Raw genomic sequence first — 22,788 nt, 5'->3', positions numbered from 1 at the left:
GGACCTTATTGGGATGTTTAGTGAAAGCCAGAAATCAATACACTCTGTACCCCAAAGAAGCTACTATATATGATATGTTTAAATAACTCTACAACTGTGCTTTATTTTGCATTCATTTTTTTTTATTATTTGTAAAACAAATAGTGATTATTTTCTGATTCAACAGGCTGTCACGTGTATGTCACATGGAATCACTTGACACTTCAGGCTGTATGCAGCGATAATATCTCAAATAAAAATTGAAAATGGTTTACTTCTAATGTAAACTAAAAGAATGAGATTTGTAAATATATAGAATAAATCCCAAGATTACAGGTTAATTGGACTGGAAGTAAATTCTACTATCTGTAATCATTTTAAATATGGGGGCATTATTCCTTACATAACATGAATTTAAATCATAATAATAAAAAATTATAAATATAATCTTTGTGTTGATGTACAGACCATAATGACTACACGTGACTCTTGATGATACAGAATAATATGCAAATTTTAAAATGGCAAATTTTAACGTTCCATCACCCTCTTCTGTTATTCTTCTATGAACTCTCCTATTGAAGACACTTGCCCCCTTCACTCCTGTAATAACAAAAAAAAAAAGACTTGCGTCCCAGAAAACAGCCTACAGGTTAATGTGATGTCCCGTTTCTTACTCCAGGGGACTTGGTAGAAGGTAAGGTCTGTGTCACTCCTCTAAACAGAAATAATCTAATCTGTTGCTGCCACACTGTGTTGTAAGAGAAGGTGGTAATGTGCTGCAGGAGAAGGTGGTAATGGTGGACTCTATATATGCATTTAAAAATGGATTGGATACATTTCTGACTGAAAAAGATATCCAAGGTTATAGCATTTAAAATATTGACATTTTTAATCTAGGGGGAACATGAATTTCAGTTGATAACTAAACATAAAACATTATTTCAATTGGGACAATCAGAGCCGGCCATAGGCATAGGTAAACTAGACAATTGCCTAGGGCATCTGGTATGCCTAGGGGCACAAGCAGCTTCTGCTGATTAAAATGATATGCGGTATGCCTATATTCTGTGTGTAGCATTTCATATGCAGATACAGCCACAGTCGCACACAGTTTATAGGCATGCCACATATCACTTTAATCAGCAGAAGCTGCTAGTGCATCCTAGCCACATAGCAATGCAAATAAGATGCATTTTCATTAAAAAAAATAGGCACCTGACGTTAGCAGAGCTGCCAGTAGACTCACGCCAGGCATCTCCTGCTGCATGGCGCATGGAGGCAAGATTTATGAGGACACATCTGTATTCAAGCAGAGGCAGAGGACAAATTGTTAGCCGCTGTGTCAGTTCTGTATGCAGGTGGTTTGGTTGTGCAATAGTTTTCGGCATATGTGTAAGGGGCATTATGCGTTTCATGTGTATAAATGCATTAATAATGTGCAGCAAATGTGTAAAGGGCACTATATGTGTCATTATGTGTATACTGGCATTAATAATGTGTGACATATGTGTTAGGGGCACTATGTGTGTCATTATGTGTATAAGGGCATTAATAATGTGTGGCATATGTGTAAGGGACATTACGTGTATAAGGGCATTTATAAAGGTTGGCATAATGTGTAAGGCGCATTATGTTTATAAGGACATTAATAATGTGTGTCATATGTGTAAGGGGCATTACTGTGTGGTATTATGTGTAGAAATACATTACTAATGTGTGACATTATGTGTATCAGGTGCTTTAATGTGTGGCGTAAAGTATAGAAAGGGTACTACTGTGTGGTCTATTGTGAATAAAGAGCAATATGTTGTGGTGTAATGTGAATAAGGAGCAATATGGTATTGTGTAATGAGAACAAAGAGCAATATGGTGTAGTGTAATGTGAATAAGGAGCAATTCAGTGTGATGTAATGTGAATAAGGGGCACTACTGTAAGGAGTAATGTATATAAGGTAAAGTGGTAGTACTGTGTGATGTACCGTGAATCAGGGACACTATCACATGATAAATTGTGAATAAAATTGCACTACTTTGTGGCATAATTTGAATTGGGGGTACTATTGTGTGGCCATGCCCCTTGCCAGCAAAAACATATACCTATTTGGGCTGTGTGCCAAATGTGCACACTGTTCTTATTTAAATTACAGGGGGTAGGAAAACCAAAATAAGGACTGCTATGGGTGAGGGGTGAACATCTCTGCTTTGCTTACATCCTGCCATCAGGCTACCTCCTGCTTGCTTGCACCTCATGTCATCTGTCTGTCGCCCCTTCCTACTAGATTGTTAGCTCTGCAGAGCAGGGCCCTCTTTCCTCTTGTTGTCAAAGCCCTCTTCTCCTCACACTTCACTTGCAGCTCTCTCCTACTCAGCGACCATCTAAAGGTTCATCTCTATTTATGGCCTCCAGCTCCTAGCAGATCATTCACTCGCTACTTATATCTAAGCTGTATTATGTATTGAGAATTGTGGGCTCTTTGTTACCTGTACTCTATTTTTGGTATTTATGTACTGTAATGGTAAGTTTTTTCTTCCTGTACTGTCCTTTGTGGGTCATTCGGAGTTGTTTGCTCGCTAGCTGATTTTAGCAGCATTGCACACGCTAGGCCGCCGCCCTCTGGGAGTGTATCTTAGCATAGCAGAATTGCGAACGAAAGATTAGCAGAATTGCGAATAGAAAATTCTTCGCAGTTTCTGAGTAGCTCGAGACTTACTCCTACACTGCGATCAGCTCAGGCCGTTTCGTTCCTGGTTTGACGTCACAAACACGCCCTGCGTTCGCCCAGACACTCCCGCATTTTTCCCTGACACGCCTGCGTTTTTTAGCCAATGCCGGGAAAACGCTGAGTTACCACCCAGGAACGCCCCTTTCCTGTCAATCATTTACCGAACACCAGTGCGACTGAAAAGCGCCACAGAAGCCACAGCAAAACAGCTAAGTTTTCAGTAAAATAACTAAGCGCATGCGCTCTGCGTACCTTGCGCATGTGCAGTAAGCGACTAATCGCAGTATAGCGAAAATCGCCAATGAGCGAACAACTCGGAATGACCCACTTTGTACGATGATGCGAAACACTTGTGGCACCTTATAAATAAAATGTAATAATAATAATAATAATGGTGGTGTTGGGAAAGGGGTGCAGGGTCAGAGGTGGAACTAGTGGTGGTGCTAGGGGGCACCAGCCAAAATCTTGCCTGGGGCATCAGATTGGTTAGGGCCGGCTCTGTTGACATTATAATGAACTCGGCTTAAGACAGATTACAGGTTGAACCTGATGGGCATTTTGCCTCTTTTCAACCTCATTAAATATGTAACTATGTAAAAGCAATCTAGAATCCCTTGTGTGTAACAATGTAAAAAAGTAATTGACTGTAGGTTGGCTAGATGCATCTATATTGTTTCACTGCAATAAATAGAAAATTGTTGGCTGCCTAATTTTGATACACAACAAGCTGCGTCATCTTTATCATCAGCACATTTCAGTATCTGAAATGCATAATATTTTGGAAACTGAAATGGACATAAGCTATGAGATGTTATCTGCTCAATATTCCAACATTTTGTAAAATTTCTGTAAGATATGTACCTTTGTTGAACCATTCGCTCTCACTTTTACTGCTATTGGACTACTGGTCCTAACATAGACAGATATCAGGTACATTGGTATTCAATATAGATTAATCTACCTAAACTGAGCCCAAGTGCCAATTCCTAGTTTACATAGTTTACACATCATTAATCTCCGGGAATGCTGCTGCCTGTTATGAGTCACTGCTGTGGCTTATTCCTGTTTGTATTTCTAGCTGTCTCCTAGCAACTAGGATGTTGGCTGCTATGTGCAGCAGTACACCTGTTTGGATTGCCTCATTACCTGACTCCAGCCTGATTACACCTGTAATTGGTCTGTCTCACTTTCATTAGGAATTCTGGTCAGTTCCGCCATGCCAGTGATATTCTTTCATCACTGCACCTGTGAGCTCATCACATGGTTCCTGTACCTTATACAGTTCCCAGTCTGTCTGTTCCTGTGTCCTGATTCCTTGCCTTTGTGTACCTGCATTCCTGTATCCTGCCTCGGTCCTTTTGTGTGCTGTTCCTGCGAGTCCTGCACCCATGCCCTGTTGGATCTTGCCCTGTACCTGCTATCCTGTGTTCATTACTGCTCCATGTCATTGTCTTGCCATGGCCCTCCAGTTAATCTCATGTCTTGTCCTGATCCAAGTCCAGGCTCCTGCCAAGTTTCAGTGATAATATCCTACCAGCCCTGGTTCTGAGTACATCCACTCTAGTTATGGCTGTAATCGCATGTCTGCAGCAAACTACAGTATCTCTGGAAATTCTGAACCTGTATTCCATCACAATTTAGCCACGGAGTTTGCATTCTGTCTGTTATTGCAGACTGCAGCCTAGTCGCACTCTTCATTCAGGTAATCTTTCTGCAACTAGGTTCATGCTGTGGCACTCTGCTTTCAATCACAGTACGCACCCAGCACCTGTTTGTTTCCCAGCAGTTAACCATCACTTAGCTGTGGTCACCTGCAATAAACACTTTGCTACTTCAGTCATCATTGTTCAGTCATCATTGTTCTACAGTCTTCAGTTAGCATATCTTGTAAGGTATCCAGTCTGCCTGCAATGAACTCTTGCCTTGCTAGCTGCTACACTTTAGGTTTATTATCTTGTGTCTTGTGGTCTCCAGCCTATTCTGTTAGCCCCTACTGCTAGAGGTTTAAGTCCAGGTGGCATCTCAAGTACCAGTCAGTGAATACACCTCTAAGGGAATAAAAGTGGCTGTTATTGGAAGAATACCCTCTCACCAGCTCTAGAGGTTTCATACACATAACGCTGGAGTTCCCTAACACTGCCACCTTGTACACAGGAAGGATGTTGGCTGGCACTTTCACTGGTAAAAGATATGAGAAGCATTCTAGTAGTACAATCTGAATGTATATTCATAGATGGTCTTCAATATTCTTTTTGTTAGGAGGGACACATGAGATGATGTGTACATACTGTATTTATGTTTTCAAATATATGGATGCACTACTAGGCCATAATATCAATACATAACATACAGGGCGTACAGATGTAGTTTAGTTTTACATTTTTATTTGATCATTATTAACTAGTTTTATATATAAACTATAATGAGTGGTTACTTTGAAAACAAATTGCATTTAATCTTACAGAGCAAAAGTCAGTGTCAGTACATACACAATTTAAGAGTTGTAAGTTCATTGGGCCCGACTCAGACCTGACTGCACATTTGAGAATTTGCAGAGGTTTGCGATCATATAGTCACCACCCAAACAGAATGAATACTCCCCCTGTACAAGTCTGCGTACGCCTTGAAAAAAGCTCTGCATACACCTGTCAGATGCAGAAGATGCAAATCTGTTCACAACTCACTCACCATTGAATGTTTTTTCCTGTCTGTGCAGTATGTGCGTAGCCCAGGACCTACTTCTACAGTGCGACAGAAGCAGACTGTACAGGGCCGGAGCTGACGTCACACACCCTCCTTGAAAACGCTTTGGAACACCTGCGTTTTTCCTGACACTCCCAAAAAACAGCCAGTTACCACCCCCAAACGTCCACTTCCCTTCAATCACCTTGCATACGCCTAGCGATCATAAAAGTCACTGACTTCTTTTGCAGTTTGGCCTTGCGCGTGCGCATTTCGATCCGTATGCATGCACAGTCGATCGACAACTGGCCGCCTTGCAAAATTGCACAACAGCAATTAGGTCTAAATAGGGCCTTTTAACTTCAATTATACAATTACAATAAATATTCTTCAATCAGATTTAATGGGATCCCTATGGACTACGATTTTCCATTTAACATACTAATGATTTGGCCATCTACAGTTGAACATTGTAGACATATTGCTGGCCCTAATACACTTATTTAACAATTTGACACATTTGATTTGAATGATGAGATGTTATTGTGCTGACACCATACTCATGCAATGTCTTCATAAGGATGAGTGACAGGCAGGGAGCATTTTTGTGAGGTAACAGAGGAGAGGCAATTCCAGTGCAGGCATGTCGTGTCCATTCCAGGAATGTGGAACAGCTTGTAGCTGCTATCCCATATGTCTTTAGAATAGCTCCAGAATTTTACTACCACTGGCCATGCCGCATTAATCAGAAGATTGATTATTGGCTGATATGAGTCCTATGTTTGCACCTTCGCACACGAGCAGTGGATTTCAGACGCCTCCAGTGGGCATCTCACTACAAATAGCAGCGGCTGCGACATTCACATTTTTTGCACAACTGCTGTGTACTGGATCACAAAGGCATTTACATACATCTCTAAGTCTGGCCCATAGTACCTAGGTGAAATAATCTCATTGAATTGTAGTGCTTGCTCATCACTGGGATAAATTCCATGAAGGAAAAGGGTAGCAGTTATTATCAATCTTTTAGTTAAGAATTGAAGTAAGTCCTGATAGAAACACTTTTAGCTTTGGCAGGAGGTGCAGATATTGCTCTAATTTCATTCAACAGGTTGGGGATTTCAATCTGATTAGCATTAGGAAGGTAAACAAGTTTTTTTTTACATATTAATGCTAATAGCCAGCCCCCCAGTTTATCTCCAGCCATCCCCATTTTCCTCTCCAGCTCCCCAGTGTCTTTTCAGCCAGCCCATCCTGCCTTTCCAGACCCCCAATGTCTTACTGGCCAGACCCCTCTTGCCTCAGCAGCACCCCAGTTTCTATCTCCCAGGCCTCTTTATCTCTCCAGCCCCCATGTCTCTCTAGCCAGCACCTTTCTGTCTCTCCTTCCCCCAGGGTCTCTCCAGCCATCCCCCTTCTAGTTCCCAGCCCCCACTGTTTTTCAGCCACCCCCTTCTGTCTCTCCATCCCCCTAATGTCTTTCCATCCAGACTCATTCTGCCTTTACAGCCCCCAGTGTCTCTCTAGCCCTCAATGTCCCACAGCCAGCCCCCTTCTGTCTCTCCAGCTTCAGACCCTGCATCCCTCCAGCTCCAGCCCGCAGACACCCTCTCCTGTGTCTTCTGGCTGCTGTTAGTCTTTGCACTGTGCCTCCTATCTCTTTGAGCAGGTCATGACATCATGCATGCTGTGTTGCAATGCAAAATAATTTTATTGCACCAGTCACTGGTAAATGATAGTGGCTCCCCAGACCCTAGATCAATCTATAATGCTGCCTACAATGCAGCAATAATCAGCAGAAAGCAGGCAGCTGTTATAGATGGATTTACCAGTACCACTTGTACTTGCTTGTTGCCAAACCTGCTCCTTGGTGCCCTTCTGACAGCTGGCACCCAGAGCCCAATGCTTCACTTGCCTCTGGGAGTTCCACCACTGGATCAATGCTATCAAGTCAATAACGTGTTGAAAGGTCAGAACAATAGGTAATTACTATAGCTAGTTTTAAACTAATATTATTCTTGGTAAAAATATTCATACCACTATTATGGAAACCTATATGAATCATTGTGCCTCTCCTGAAAAAATGGTGGTAACTTGTGATCTAATCCAGTCAGTTTCCACAAATTACTGTAAACGTTCCAGCTCAAAATCGGCAATCTTTCATGTGTTTGTACATTATAGCCAAAAATGTAATCTGAAATATTTAAAATATTTTATTCTTAATATATAATTATTTTACCTTTTGATATGAGCCTCACTATATGATTTGTTGCTTCATAATTATAATTGTATGGTTATATATTTATACTGGTTTTGTTTTAGATTTAGATCTGATAGACTGGAAGAAACTTAAGAACATTGATGCATCAACATCTGTAGAAAAAAGCGGTTCAAATTAATATCCATTTATCTTCTTTTAGAATCTGTAGACAGCACAGTGTCACCAATACAGCTACTTACTAATACAGCTATTTAAAGATGAGTGGGTTTGGTTCCCTGAGAACCGAACCCCCCAGAACTTCCCCAATCAAGCCCGGATCTGAGCCCGGCTTGGATTTTCCCGCCTGACTCGGAAACCAGAATGAGGCACAATATCATCATCCCGCTGTCGGATTCTCGCTGGGTTTGGATTCCATATAAGGAGCTGCACATCGCTGCCATTTTCACTCTGGCATTGGAGAGTGTAGAGAGAGGACGTGTCTCCGTCCTCAGTGTCCAGCATCAGTTCAGTGGTAGTGTCTTGTGCTGCATCCGTCCAGTCACAGTGGTGGTGTCCTCTGCTGCCATATGTCCAGTGCTGCTGTATAAGTCCAGTCCAGTCCAGTGGTGCTGTCTTGTGCTGCATCAGTCCAGTGGTGGTGTCATGTGCAGCATCAGTCCAGTCACAGTGGTGGTGTTCTCTGCTGCCATATGTCCAGTGCTGCTGTATATGTCCAGTCCAGTGGTGCTGTGTTGTGCTGCATCAGTCCAGTCAAAGTAGTGGTGTCCTCGGCTGCCTTATATCCAGTGCTGCTGTATAAATCCAGTCCATTGCAGTGGTGCTGTGTTGTCCAGTGGTGGTGTCCCTGTGCTGCTGTATATGTGCAGTGGTACTGCTGTATATGTCCAGTGATACTGACGTTTATGTCCAGTCATACTGCTGTATATGTCCAATGGTACTGAGGTTTAAATCCAGTGATACTGCCATATAATTCCAGTGGTACTGGCGTATAAATCCATTCCGTCGATACTGCTGTATATGTCCAGTGATACTGCTGTATATGTCCAGTGGTACTGCCATATAATTCCAGTGGTCCTGCCGTATAATTCCAGTGATACTGCCATATAATTCCAGTGGTACTGGCGTATAAGTCCAGTGATACTACCGTATAATTCCAGTGGTACTGCTGTATACTTCCAGAGGTACTGGCATATAAATCCAGTCCAGTAATACTGCTGTATATGTCCAGTGGTACTGCCGTATAATTCCAGTGATCCTGCCGTATAATTCTAGTGGTACTGGTGTATAATTCCATTGATACTGCCATATAATTCCAGTTGTACTTCCATATAATTCCAGTGATACTGTTTTATAATTCCAGTGGTACTGGCATATAATTCCAGTGGTACTGGTGTATAAATCCAGTCCATTGATACTGCCGTCTATGTCCAGTGGTACTGCCGTATAAGTCCAGTAGTACTGCCATATTACTGCAGTGATACTGCCATATAATTCCAGTGATCCTGCGTATAATTCCAGTGGTAATGGCGTATAAATCCTGTGATACTGCTGTATAATTCCAGTGGTACTGCTGTATAAGTCCAGTTAAGTGGTGCTGCCATATAAGTTCAGTGGTGCTGTCCTGTGCTGTATATTTACTACAAATAAAGGGGTTATTAATATTTAATCCAAAAAATTTTCACAGGTTTTGTCCTGTGTGGTGTAGAGGTAAGCTCTCCTTTACCGCATATTGGCCCTCATTCCGAGTTGTTCGCTCGTTCTTTTTCATCGCATCGCAGTGAAAATCCGCTTAGTACGCATGCGCAAAGTTCGCACTGCGACTGCGCCAAGTAACTTTACTATGAAGAAAGTATTTTTACTCACGGCTTTTTCTTCGCTCCGGCGATCGTAATGTGATTGACAGGAAATGGGTGTTACTGGGCGGAAACACGGCGTTTTAGGGGCGTGTGGCTGAAAACGCTACCGTTTCCGGAAAAAACGCAGGAGTGGCTGGAGAAACGGTGGGAGTGCCTGGGCGAACGCTGGGTGTGTTTCTGACGTCAATCAGGAACGACAAGCACTGAACTGATCGCACAGGCAGAGTAAGTCTGGAGCTACTCTGAAACTGCGAAGTAGTTTGTAATAGCAATATTGCGAATACATCGGTCGCAATTTTAAGAAGCTAAGATTCACTCCCAGTAGGCGGCGGCTTAGCGTGAGCAACTCTGCTAAATTCGCCTTGCGACCGACCAACTCGGAATGAGGGCCCTTGTTATATAACTCCAGAATAATAATGGAGAACAAAAATTTGGAGGATAAAATAGGTAAAGATCAAGAATCATTTCCTCCTAGTGCTGAAGCTGCTGCCACTAGTCATGACATAGATGATGAAATGTCATCAACGTCGTCTGCCAAGGCCGATGCCCAATGTAATAGTAGAGGGCATGTAAAATCCAAAAAGCCAAAGTTCTGTAAAAAGACCCCAAAAAATTAATTTCAATTGTCTGAGGAGAAACATAAACTTGCCAATATGCCATTTACGACACAGAGTGGCAAGGAACGGCTAAGGCCCTGGCCTATGTTCATGACTAGTGGTTCAGCTTCACAATGATGGAAGCCCTCATCCTCCCACTAGAAAAATTATAAGAGTTAAGCTTGCAAAAACACAGCAAAGAACTGTGCATTCTAAGATGGTATCACAAATCCCCAAGGAGAGTCCAAGTGTGTTGGCGGTTGCGATATCTGACCTTCCCAACACTGTACGGGAAGAGGTGGCTCCTTCCACCATTTGCATGCCCTCTGCAAGTGCTGGAAGTAGCACTCACAGTCCAGTTTCTGATATTAAATTCAAGATGTCACTGTTGAAGTATACCAGGATGAGGATATGGGTGTTGCTGGTGCTGAGGAGGAAGTTGATGAGGAGGATTCTGATGGTGATGTGGTTTGTTTAAATCAGGCACCAGGGGAGATACCTGTTTCCGTGGGATGAATAAGCCCATTGTGATGCCTGGGCAAAATACCAAAAAAGCCACCTCTTTGGTGTGGAATTATTTCTCCACAAATCTGGACAACAGGTGTCAAGCAGTGTGTTGCCTCTGTCAATCTGTATTAAGTAGGGGTAAGGACAGTAACCACCTAGGAACATCCTCCCTTATACGTCACCTGCTGCGCATTCATCAGAAGTCAGTGTCAAGTTGTGAAACTTTGGGTAAGAGTGTAAGCAGTCCACTGACACCTAAATCCCTTCTTCCTCTTGTACCCAAGCTCCTGCAAGCCACACCTCAAACTCCCTTAATGTCAACTTCCTCCTCAGTCAGGAATGTCAGTAGTCCTGCAGGCCATGGCAAGACTGAGGAGTCCTCTCCTAACCAGGAATCCTCTGGAGGATCCTTGAATGGTATGCCTACTGCTGCTGTTACTGCCGCTTCTGTTGTTGCTGCTGGGAGTCGATTGTCATTCCAGAGGGGAAGTCGGAAGACCACTTGTACTACTTTAACTAAGCAATTGACTGTCCAACAATCCTTTGTGAGAAAGATGAAATATGACAGCAGTCATCCTATTGCAGAAGCGGATTACTGAGTCCTTCACAGCTATGTTGGTGTTAGACATGCGTTCAGTATCCGCCATTAGTTCAGTGGGTCTAAGAGGATTGTTTGAGGCAGAGTGTCCCTTGTACCAAATCCCATCTAGGTTCCACTTCACTAGGCAGGCGATACCAAGAATGTACAGAGGCATCAGAAAAAAGGTCCTCATTTTCCTAAAAAATGCAGTTGTACCCACTGTCCACTTAACCACGGACATGTGGACAAGTGAAACAGTGCAGACTAAGGATTATATGACTGTGACAGCCCAATGGGTAGATGTATTGCCTCCCGCAGCAACAACAACAGCAGTGGCACCAGTAGCAGCATCTCAAAAACGCCAACTTATTCCTAGGCAGGCTACGCTATGTATCACTGCTTTCCTTAAGAGGCACACCGCTGACATCCTCTTACGGAAACTGAGGGATATCATCGCACAATGGATTACCCCCAATTAGACTCTCAAGGGGATTTGTGATATCAGACAATGCCACCAATAATGTGCGTGCATTACATCTGGGCAAATTCCAGCACATCCCATGTTTTGCACATACAATTAATTTGGTGGTGCATAATTTTTTGAAAAATGACAGGGGCGTGCAGGAGATGCTGTCGGTGGCCCGAAAAATTGTGGGCCACTTTCGACATTCAGCCACTGCGTGCCAAAGACTGGAGTGACATCAAACACTTCTGAACCTGCTCTTCCATCACCTGAAGCAAGAAGTGTTATCGAGGTGGAATTCATCACTCTATATGCTTCAGAGGATGGAGGAGCAGCAAAAGGCCATTTAAGCCTATACGTCCACATACAATATAGGCAAAGGAAGGGGAATGCACCTGACTCAAGCGCAGAGGAGAAGGATTTCTGTCTTGTGCAAGGTTCTCCAACCCTTCAAACTTGCCACACGTGAAGTCAGTTCAGACACTGCCAGCTTGAGTCAGGTCATTCCCCTCTTCAGGTTTTTGCAGCAGCAGCTGGAGAAATTTAAGGAGGAGCTAATACGGAGTGATTCCGCAAAGTATGTGGGACTTGTGGCTGAAGCCCTTCATTCGCTTTGCCAGGATTCAAGGGTGGTCAATCTGTTGAAATCAGAGTACTACATTTTGGCCACCGTGCTCAATCCTAGGTTGTATCTCTTGTTCAAAGACATGCTGGTGAGAAAATTGTCACCTCAAGCAGAAATTGACCCGTCAACAGCTCCACTTTCATTTTCTCCCGCAACTGGGGCTGCCAGGAAAAGGATAAGATTTCCTAGCCCATCCGCTGACGGTGATGCAGTGCAGTCAGGAGCGAGTGCTGACATCTGGTCTGGACTGAAGGACCTGCCAACAATTACTGACATGTCTACTGTCACTGCATATGATTCTGTCACTATTGAAAGAATGGTGGAAGATTATATGAGTGACAGCATCAAAGTAGGCATGTCAGACAGTCCGTAAGTATACTGGCAGGAAAAAGAGGCAATTTGGATGCCCTTGCACAAACTGGCCTTTATTTTACCTAAGTTGCCCCCCCTCCCCCCCTCCAGTGTGTACTCCGAAAGAGTGTATAGTGCAGCCAGTAACCTTGACAGCGATCGGCGTAGGACGTTACTTCCACAAAATGTGGAGAAGATGATGTTCATCAAAATGAATTATAAATTCCTCCGGGAAGACTTTTACCTGTAATTGCCTACAGAAAGTACACATGGACCTGTGATGGTGGATTCCAGTGGGGACGAATTAATACTCTGGTAGTAGGAGGATGTACACACTGAAAGGGGTGAGGAATTGGAGGAAGAGGTCAACATCTTGCCTCTGTAGAGCCAGTTTGTGCAAGAAGAGATTGATTGCTTCTTTTTTGGTGGGGGCCCAAACAAACCAGTCATTTCAGCGACAGTTATGTGGCAGACCCTGTCGCTGAAATGATTGGTTTGTTAAATGTGCATGTCCTGTTTATACAACATAAGGGTGGGTGGGAGGGCCCAAGGACAATTCTATGTTGTACCTCTTTTTCTTCTTTGCATTATGTGTTGTTTGGGGACTAGTTTTTTAAAGTGCCATCCTTTATGACTCTGCCGTACAACTCCAGGGGTACTGCCGTATAAGTCCAGGGGTACTGCTGTATAGGTCCAGTCCAGTGGTGCTGTCTTGTGCTGCATCAGTCCAGTGGTGTTGTCTTGTACTTTAAATTGTTTGCTCCAATAAAAGGCCTATATACATTACTTATATTGTTCAAATAATTTTTACAGGGTTTGCACTGTGTGGTGTAGGGGTACGCTCGCCTGTGCTGCATATTATTATAATAACTCCAAATAAAAGTGTTATTATTGTCTGAATTAATGTGACAGGCTTTGCCTTGTATGTGTGGTTAAGGGGTACGCTCTCCTGTGCCACCAATATTGTGCGTGTATTACATATGGGCAAAATACAGGATGTCCCATGTTGTTTGTGCCACACAATTGTGTCGCTTGGCTTAGTCATACAGCTACCTCATTGTACCTCTTTTTCTACTATGATGTGCTGTTTGGGGCCTAGTTTTTTTAAAGTGCCATCCTGTCTGCAACTGCAGTGCCACTCCTAGATGGGCCAGGTGTTTGTGCTGCACACTTGTGTCGCTTAGCTTAGTCATACAGCTACCTCATTGCACCTCTTTTTCTTCTTTGCATGATGTGCTGTTTGGGGCCTATTTTTTAAATCTGCCATCCTGTCTGCCACTGCATTGCCACTCCTAGATGGGCCAGGTGTTTGTGCTGCACACTTGTGTCACTTAGCCTAGTCATACAGACACCTCAGTGCAACCTTTTGGCCTAAAAACAATATTGTGAGGTGTGAGATGTTCAGAATAGACTTGAAGTGAGTGGAAATGAATGTTATTGAGGTTAATAATACCGTAGGATTAAAATTACTACCAAATTCTGTGATTTTAGCTGTTTTTATGTTTTTTTCAAAAATTATTCAGATCCAAAACCAAAACACATATATATAGTGGCAGTTGCTCAATTAGCTTAGTGGTATCATTCAGGCGCTTGAAAGGGATGGGTATTTCTAAGCAAGAAAAAAACCAAAACACGAAAGGGTGGTATTGGCAAAACCAATCCAGATCCAAAACACGAGTATAAAACCAAAACCAAAACACAAAACACGAAAAGTGCCCAATGCACATCTCTACAGCTATTGTAATCCATCAAAGTGTGGTTAGAAATGTCTAAGGGCATCATGTATCAATCCTTGGAGAGAGATTACGTGGAGAGACATAAAGTACCAACCAATCAGTTCCTAATTGTCATTTTTCAAATGCAGCCTGTAAAATGACAGTTAAAAGCTGATGAGTTGGTACTTTGGGGGTAATTCCAAGTTGATCGCAGCAGGACATTTTTTAGCAGTTGGGCAAAACCATGTGCACTGCAGGGGAGGCAGATATAACATGTGCAGAGAGAGATAGATTTGGGTGTGGTGAGTTCAATCTGCAATCTAAATTGCAGTGTAAAAATAAAGCAACCAGTATTTACCCGGCACAAAAACAAAATAACCCACCCAAATCTAAATCTCTCTGCAAATGTTATATCTGCCCCCCCCCCTACTGCACATGGTTTTGCCCAACTGCTAAATAATTCCTGCTGCGATCAACTTAGAATTACCCCCTTTATCTCTCTCCAAGGCTTGTTACATCTCACCATAACAATATAAAAAATAAACAAATTTTCCTATGGTTATGGAATCAGCCTGCTGAAATAATTTCAAATGGTGATAAAGAAATAATAAAAACTCCAGAGGGCAGTTTGAAACTTGCCCACATTACACAAGCAAGCAGTTATGAACCACAAGATATACTCAGAGACAGCTGTTTAAAAGAGTACAACTGAAGAAGCATCTGAGTTTAAGAGAAAGTAGTTAGGAACTTCTATATCGAGTTCTAAAATTTCTTCTATAGTGACTTTTCTGACTTTATTGTATTTTCCCATGTCATTAGAGAACTACAGTATATATTTACAAAAGAATAGAAAAATATTATCTTTAAAAATACAACATCCTGGAACAAAAAGGATAGTAACTGATAAAGAAAAAAATTGAAATAAATTCACTGGGAAAATGAGTGATGTATTCTTAGTCATCAATAAATTCCATGTTGGATGACATTTCTGGAACAGTACTTTTTAATAGACTTTACTGAGGAAAAAGAAAAATGAAAATATCATATCGCTCATACTTTATTACCTAAAAAATCTACTGACATCTATTTTGGAGAACAGTTAGCTTGCCTGGATAATTTGGCCCCTTGACAAGTATTGTGGTAAGCATGTTACCCCAAGCTTATGATCTGTTCTGTGTAACCTAGCATGAAACTACAGCAATGGCTTCATCAAATACAAGCAACCAGACTTATGCTCAGGAAAACAACAAAAACAGATTATACTTTAGCTCACAAATATTTAAAGAGCTTTAATTAGGCACAGAAAAATCATTAAGGGAATGGAACTTTTTATATTTGAAATTGACATATAAAATCTTGACCCTGGAAATTACTTTTAATTACTAAACTCAGACTTTTATTCTTGTACAGTCCATCGCCAAGAGGTGAGTGAAGGAGTAAACTAATGTTGAAGTGTCACATGGAATTTTCTGGCCAGGGTCCTTCTGACATCTTGAGCCCCTTATAAGTGTTACCCCTGTACCCCCCATGATGGCAGTCCTAATGGAGATGTAATGATCAATAACAGGATCTGTATTGCTTGTTGCATTTTACATTTTCTTGTCACTCATTGAAAGGTTTTAATTAGTGATGAGCGGATTCGGTTTTACTCAGTTTTACTCGGTTCTCAAAACGGCATCTTATTGGCTATCCAAAACACGTGACATCCGTGAGCCAGTAAGATGCCATTTTGAGAACCGAGTAAAACCGAATCCGCTCATCAATAGTTTTAATTATACCACATATTCTTAGTCATAAAGTGTAGCATTTACTTGCAGTTGTCAGGCTTTTGAATAGCTAAGGAGACAATGTAGTCATTTTTTTCTTCATTAAAATTTAGTGACTATGCAAAGAAAAATTATGGGGATAAAGAAAAGAATGGGAAACAAGGTGGGAAAGTAAAAATACAAGGAGAATAAGGGAGTCAGTTCATCTACAGGCATCAAGCAAATAATAAACCAAAAATTACAGCATGAATAAGTCAGGCATCCAAATCCAACATTGGGAGTACAATTAGATTAAAAGGAGGATAAGGCAGGGAGGGGGGGGGCGTGGCCTGGACGGGCATGTTGTAGGAGGCTTACTTCTTAGCTCCCAGGCCCATATATCCATTTTTACATATCCTGTGTCTCCTCGGCTGCGGTGACTGTTTCCTTACTTACCTCTCCAGGTTCTGGTGGTCCCTCAGCCTGCCTGCGATTGGTGGCTGTTGGTTTGTGAGAGATTGTTTATCCTCCTCCGTGGCGTCTCCGGGTGGTGGGCACCATCTCGGATTTTGGCTGTAATAGCTCCTGGCCGCAGCACTGTGTTAACAATGTCCCTCGCTGCAGTTCTTGTTTGGTAAAGCATTTGGGGTTTCTGCTGCTGGTTCTGGCGGGCTCCCTGGGTTGCAGATTATCCGTCAACGACTTATCCGGCCGCCATTTACACCTGTGGAATATCCGGAGTGGATATATTATCTTTCTTGGACTGTGTTCTATGGAGTGGGGTCTCTGCCTTCCAGCATTACACAGTATAGCCTCTAAGCACTGTGCCTGGTGTATATCTCCTGTGACGTACTGAGTTATCTCAATTTTCAGTTTGGATCTGCATTTTTTGGGTTATTATGGATCAAATCCTAAAAGCTATTGCTGATTCTGGAGAGAGGCTTGTGGTTCAATTGGCGGGCCTGCATGCTGAATTGTCTTACTTCGGTTGTGACTTGCCACCACTGCAGGCTATCTCTCCTGCTGACACCTAGGAGAGTTACGGGACAGTTGACTTCCTTTAAGTTTTGGCAAAAAAGGGAGTATTCAAGTCCATTTGTCATTAATGCTGGAGGTGTCTGTAACATTTTTCTCTTATATTTGCTGGCAACGGTGCTCTTTATAACGTTGTTCCCACTTTTGCGGATTATAGTACTCCTGCTATGGACTGGCTGTTTTCCTCGGAGCCTTGCTGGAAGACTCCACCTGATGACATTGCCATCCTTCTTCGTGGTTTTGGTTCCAGCTGCATGTCTCCGTACTCTCCTCCACTGGACGGTTTCTGGGACCTTATACTTTACAGTATCTTGGTTTTACAAATTCTATTTCTCTGTGCCCTGCTGGGACTGGGGGAACTATGCTAAATTTGGCTGTTTTTTGGGCCTTTGGTTGGGACGACCCTCCTTAAATGCTGATCTGTATTTTTTATCTGTTTATAAGTTCTGTTTAGTCATATATAATAACTGTAGCTTGTGTATTTAGTATTCTGTTAATTGTCCCTTACGATCCTGGGCTCTATACACCATGCCCGAGGGGTTCATGGAGTTGGTTGCCCCCAAGTTTATATAGTGTAGTTGGGATGGAATGTTTGGTGTTCCAGCTAGGCCATAGGTTGGGGATTTGGTTCTACAGGGTGGGCGGATTTGGGGGGTGGTGTTTACCTAGTCTATCTCTTTGTGATGCTGGGTTAGCGCATTTTTTTGTATAATTGATCCTGCTGACGTTACACTGTATGGCTTAGTGTTAGGTGCTGGGATATAATTATATTTTGCGTCTATACTTGTCATATTTCTACCCAATGCACTCCTGTTTCAGTTTCAGTGTTTTGGGGACCTGAATGGCGCCTTTGGGTTCCTGCACCACTTTTCCTGAATATTAAGATGTCAATGCATCTTGTTATTCTGACATGTTATATATATTTTTAGAGTAATGTGTGCTGACCATGTATCTCACTTATACGCTGTTTCTATTGGGTGTAACATTTAAAAATTTAAATAAATGCAATTTAAAAAAAAGGGAGGATAAGGCTCCGTGAAGTAGAACATGCAGGGAGGGCACCCTTACCCAGGGCTGCAAATATACTGTACGTGCCATGGAGGCTAATTCATAATGGGAGAAGCTTCTCAGAATCTTAGCCACATCTAAACTTATGGAAGCTGCGGCTGCTATCAGAAATGGAGAAACTGTGGTGGTTATGGACATATTTGCTGCGATCCATCATTTTACATTCATTGCATACTTGATATTTGCAGTTATCTATGAAAACAGCTGTTTACGGTGAATATACTGCAATATTATTTGATAAATAGACCCATAAGTATTTTCCCTTGGAGCATTTTGTCTAAAAGAGAAATGACCACCATAGCTTCCTGAGTCATTACTGAGGCTTTTACATATTACAGTGGTTTTGGGACAGCACGGGTTCATGGAAAAAATGACATACCATTATCAAACAGTTGACACATAATTGCCAAAATATAGGACAGACTATTCTCAATTTAACATTCTAAATATGTTTACAGCCAATGTTTCATAGCTAAATTTAATTAAGCATTTGGGGGTCTGATTCAAAGGTGGACAAGTAGCAGCCATGACAACGTATTTCTACACAGCAGTATTGAGGAGATATGTTAATGCCACAGCCGATTGCTTTGGGAAAGAGACACCTACTGCCAGTGTCTCAAATCTGCTACTTGTGTACAAAACATTGTGTACACAATAGTCCCACTATCAAACTTCTGAGTAAACCTATAGTGATTCAAATTGTCCATCAGAGCTAAAATGCCGGGGCTCAGGACTACTACATTCAATGATGCCGTTGCTAGTTGCAATACGCCCCTAAAAGTTTATGACAGGAAAACGTTTTACTTACCCCCCCCCCCCCCGTGCTTATAAATCAACAACTATTTTTACTTAATTTATATTTCTATGTTATATTATGTATCTAAAAGCTTCCGAGGTGTTATGGTGTAGAATCAGATTCTCCAATTCATGCCACTAGACACCATTTGCGACAAGGTGCTACCGTTACATGTAATTAACTCAAATTATACTATGCGTAATCACCAATCAATGTCTTGGGGCTGAATGAAAAAAAAAAAAAAAGAAAGATAGAATCTACACACTTATGGGCACTAACAGTGTACAGTGGAAAATATTCAGTATTAATAATTGCTGTTTTGTACAGCAAGTCTTACTGTTTCACTAGCCAGTCCTAGGTACCTTGGTCTTACAGTTTCACTTGGGAAGTAGATTGTTGATAGTTACAATTACTGTGTGGATAATGTCATGCCGGCACATAATGCTATTGCTAATTTAAGCATTTAACCGTTGGCATTATAACTTCAAACATGGGGGTAATTCAGACCTGATAGCTGCTGTACGCTTTCACACAGCGGGCGATCAGGTCTGAACTGCGCATGCATATACACTGCAATGCGCTGGCGCATCGCACAACAGCACGGTACTTAGCGGCGGGATGGTGCAAAAAAAAACATCGCACGGACGATTGCAAGGTGATTGACAGGAAGTGGCCGTTTGTGGATGTCAACTTACCATTCTGCAGGAGTGTCCAGAAAAATGCAGATGGGCTCAGGCGTTTGGAGGAAGGTTGCCTGACATCAGCTCTGGCCTCGATCACCAGGAATATATTGCTGTGGCTGAGTAAGTCCTGGATTGCGCAGAGACTGCACAAACTGATGTTTGTGCAGCTCTGCTAAAGAAGCGACCGCACACTTGCACAGGCTTTACCCCTCCCCCTGTAGGCGGCGACTATCTGATCACAGGGCTGTAAAAAACACACCCTTGCGATCTGAATTACCCCTATGATGCTTTACCGTCTCATAGAAATTGTCAACATTGTGACCAACAGCAATTCATACCAATCCGTTCAATGTTGTATAAAGAACACAAAAAGAAAAAAATATATACTGTACATGTAAATAAAATATGGAAATAAAAAGAGATCAATTTTTCTAGTGTTTCTAAAACATGACCCTGTGATATAGGGCCAGATATACTAAGCCTTGAAAAGTGATAAATTACCAACCAACCAGCTCATAACTGTCATTTTTCAAACCCAGCCTGTAACATGGCAGTCAGGAGCTGATTGGCTGGCACTTTATCACTGTGTAATTTATCACTGTTCAAGGCTTAGTACATCTCCCCCAGGGTCTTCCTACAGGAGACCCCTAACAGTCCTCCAAAAACTTTTCTTTAAAATAAATAAATAAATAAATATTTTGCTTAAACCTCATGCTAATATCTACTAAAGTATCTTTCTGGTTGATGTCATATCTTATCCCTGGACCAATCATGCTGTGAATATGATTCTTATTGAAGACTGGAAGAACTAAAGACTTTATTTAAAAAAAAAAATACAGATACTTTTCTTGCTTGGTGCCTTTGATTGCATTAGTGTCTGTTGGTCTATGGTCTGGGGTTGAATTTTTGACTGTGATCTTGGCATTATACCATAAAGCTTGTCATCTGCAATCTTTATTTTCTGTTTGATATCCATAATGGCATACACTAGTGAAAACTGTCCCCCATTATTTTCTTTCTTACCATTGAGCCACTGGCAACAGCATTCACCAAAACCAGGATATCGTGCATGTCACTATTAGCTCAAGTTATCGTAAATACAACACACTTTTGACTGGTACTTTATATATCAATGACATATTATTAAACATTTTGAAACACTCTGCAGTACATCACTACTAAATATTTTCAGACAATTACAGCATTTTAGCTCTCTTTCAAAGTTTAAAATTAATAAGGCCAAAACAGAGACACTACTTTTTCTACTTTCCACTTCACACAAAAATTGAGGTCAATTTCAAATACCAGCATGATAACATTATATATCCCAGTGCATATATCACGAACAGTCCATCTTTCCTGTATCAAGTAAATTACCCTACCCTTCTCTTTGCAGTTAAATTAAACCTCAACAGTTGGAACAAATGAATGGTATTTTGGATAGGTACAGTCACCTCTATGTACTTCCTTGCTTACTATACCTATATCAAGTTCTCCCAATTACAGTTGTACTCCTGTTCCCCAGGACTTTTGAAACACTCCAAAAAAAATATGAAAAATTAATTTGGGTCAATATAAGGCCTAAAGTCAGACTCAAATTCATTTAACAACCCTCTCAATCTAGAGGCCTAGGGGTTCCCAACTTTAAGAGCTACTTCTATGCAAGTCAACTGACACAATGGGGTAAATTTACTAAGGTGGGAGTTTTTTAGAACTGGTGATGTTGCTCATAGCAACCAATCAGATTCTACTTAACATTTATCTAGCTGCTTCTAGAAGATAATAGATAGACTCTGATTGATTGATTGATTGATTGATTGATTGATTGCTATGGGCAACATTACTAGTTCTAAAAAAACTCCTACCTTAGTAAATTTACCCCAATGTATCCAGTGGAATGAATTTCCTAAGTCCTAAATATGGCTAACTATTGAATTTGATCACTGTCTCTTACAATTTATTATCACTGCTATAGGATTTATGTCCTAGCACCTCTTCCTTTCCCTATTGTCGCAACTCATGGATTGATTTGTGGATGCTACTGTAACTCGTACTTTAGGAGACCTAGATAAGAGACATGGAGTCTAACATGCTGGTGGTGTTCACCAGGGACCCTACAAAGGTTTGGGCTTCACTGTGCCCGATACGCAGGTTGCATTAAAAGGAGGCTCGCATACTGTAGATGTGGAGCTGAACCAAGACAGCTGTTCTGATATATGTTGGGAGTACAAAGCCTTCCATATGCGTTTGCTCTTCCACAAGCTGCCAAATGTCAATACATTTGTAGCCTTAGAATGTACTAGATAAATTATAACTGGAACATGATTGGTTATTATGGGCACCACCTCCATCAGTGGCAGGTTTCCCACTAGACATATGAGGAACGTGCCTAGGGGCGCCACTTGTTGAGTGCAGCACAGCAGGCTGGACCTCCACCGCGTGCCAACCCCAGCATCTAAGCAGCAGGCCTTTTCTTTTTACCAGGAGAGGAAAGGCCAAAAGGGAGAGTGAAATGTGAGTCGGGGGGCGAAGCTACATAGGACCCACAGTGTGTGTGTGTGCGCATATGCAGTGTTTGTAAGTGTGCAATGTGTGTTTTTATGTGTGCAGTGTTTGCATATGTGCAGTATGTGTGTGTGTGTGTGTGTGTGTGTATGTGTGTATGTATGTGAGATGTGTATATATGTGTGCACAGTGTGTGTGTGTGTGTGTGTGTGTTTGTGTGAGCAGTGTGTATGTGCAGTGTTTGTATGTGTGTAGTGTGTCTGTGTGCAGTGTGCATGTGTACAGAGTGTGTGTGTGTGTGTGTGTGTGTGTGTGTGTGTATGTGCAGTGTTTGTGTGTGTCTGTGTGTTTTTGGCTTGCAGTGTGAGCAGTACGTAGACAATGTGCAGGGGAAGGGGGTGATGGGGCAGTGAGCTGTGCTGTGAGCAATGTGAACAGTAGGGGGCATTGAAGGGTTGGGGAACAGTTATTTGGGCAATTAGCTAAGTAAGGTGCGAGGAGGGAAATGTGAGCTGTAGGGGGGCAGTGAGGTGTGAGGAAAACAGTGTGAGCTGTGGAGGGGGGCAATGAAATATGAAGGGAACTGAAGAGAGAGAGTTATGTGTCCGCACCTAGCCATGCCGAGCTGCAGCAATTGGCACTCCCATTCATTCGA

This window comes from Pseudophryne corroboree, chromosome 5, assembly GCF_028390025.1.
Source record: "Pseudophryne corroboree isolate aPseCor3 chromosome 5, aPseCor3.hap2, whole genome shotgun sequence".
In the NCBI taxonomy this organism is placed as follows: Eukaryota; Metazoa; Chordata; class Amphibia; order Anura; family Myobatrachidae; genus Pseudophryne; species Pseudophryne corroboree.
The sequence above is the reverse complement of the archived record's forward strand: the minus strand, read 5'-3'. Positions refer to the sequence as shown.